This window comes from Schistocerca nitens, chromosome 3 (assembly GCF_023898315.1).
Source record: "Schistocerca nitens isolate TAMUIC-IGC-003100 chromosome 3, iqSchNite1.1, whole genome shotgun sequence".
NCBI classification, from domain to species: domain Eukaryota; kingdom Metazoa; phylum Arthropoda; class Insecta; order Orthoptera; family Acrididae; genus Schistocerca; species Schistocerca nitens.
The window spans coordinates 367,719,504-367,721,446 of record NC_064616.1 but is presented as its reverse complement, the minus strand read 5'-3'; positions in this window follow the sequence as shown (position 1 = coordinate 367,721,446).

The following is a 1,943-nucleotide window of genomic DNA, read 5'->3' as shown; positions in this document are numbered from 1 at the left end:
TGAGCATTATTTATGTCAGCAGCAAGTAGCGAGAGACACACAGCACAAATAACTTTGTCCAACATTAGAGTTTTTGTGCAATTCTGGTCAAAAAATGGTTCAAATGGCTCTGAGCACTATGGGACTTAACTTATGAGGTCATCAGTCCCCTAGAACTTAGAACTACTTAAACCTAACTAACCTAAGGACATCACACATATCCATGCCTGAGGCAGGATTCGAACCTGCGACCGTAGCGGTAGCGCGGTGCCAGACTATAGCGCCTAGAATCGCTCGGCCACTCCGGCCAGGTCTGGTCAACCCTGTGTTTATTTCTCATACAGGGGTGCTTGTGGGCCATAACAGTAGAGCAACGTTGTCTAACAGTAATACAACTGCTCATGAACGTTGCAAAAGTTTTTGTCTTTAAAAAAGTGATGATGAATTAGAGGGTAAATTATTCGTAAAACTACGCCCCTGCTTAGTAGCTCGACGTTTCAGAAAAACACATCACTGCTCCGTACTTATAAAGTGTCTTACTTTCGCAAACAGATCTGAGAGGAAGTCTGTAACTGACACGGTTTACGATCAAGGAGCTATTTTGTGAGAGGATCACACTCTATGACAATAACTGAGGGGAAATTTCTTCGGGAATTAAACCCTAAAATGAGCCACCTATTTTTACTATTTTTGATAAAGACATACACGGCATCAAACTGAAAGCGGGAGAGAAAGAGAGAAAGAGAGAGAGAGAGAGACGCATTTTAGTGCTGCAGTTTAAAAATTTAAAGCCTGCGCGTTTTCTTTTCTTCAAGTGCTTATCTTAGCGTTAATTTGTAATTAAAATATGTCATTACTCGCAATAATTGAAATAATGCAGTTCCGTACTTCTGTTTCGTGAAATAAGTGAAGGTAATTCCCTGTTACTGCATGATGTTGGATATGCGTACGCTGCGTACTCGTTACACCTTATTCTGGTTCTCGTAGAGCGATACGCGAATTCCTGCTAGGCCGTGCTTGAAGATCGTTGATATGTCTCACAATGTGGAAAGATTGATGGGCCTTGTTAATGAGAGAGGTCTGCAATCATTATTCATTTGCAAAGGGCAACATTATTATGAACAGACAGTGCGAAGCGACTTACTGAATAAGCAGCGACACACGTATAAATCTGTAACGGTATCGTGGCCTGAGGATCTCGGTGTTCGCCATCCTCCCCTCTTCATGAGCAGAGATCGCGACCGGCTCGCACAGTCCCACAATGTGTCAAAAACACATTTTTTGTCTTATAAAGTTGAGAAAGCGAAAAAAGCTTCAAAAAAGTTTCGTTTGCACTGTGATATGGACCACTGAAATAGTGCCAAATCAAATTTCAGCGTCTTAAAGAACAATGACGACGAACGAAACACATAATACATATAAATTCAAGGCCAACGTTCCCGCTACAGCTCGAATTATTTCACTACGTGTGTCACTGGATCGTTATTTTTCCACCACAATGGTTCAAGGCTATTCATACTGATATATTTTATGACAGCAAAATGGCTTTCCGAAAACGTTGAACATCCTGGAGCGCGAGAGGCTACACGAATGATGTTTAGGACAGCGAAATGTTTTACTTATATTTTAGAGACGCAGCTTTCCCAGAAAAGGCCAACAATATGCACTACAGGTCTCAAAACTTCGGTGGAAGGTATCATATGCCAAAGGATATTGTGGATAAAAAAATCGCTTTCAATATAATTTCACTTACCCAAAAAACACTTTCGGCAACGATTAAAAAGCTGCTGGAATCGACATCCAATATGGTAAAAAGTCCAAATAAGGTTCCGCGCCCATAAATATTCTGTTACCGCATAGAAAGAAAATACGTTTCTATTACATACTTTCCATTTTCCGAACAGATTGGAAGCTGTTTTAAGAAAGATAAAATTAATGTGAGATCCCGTACTAGCGAAGCACTG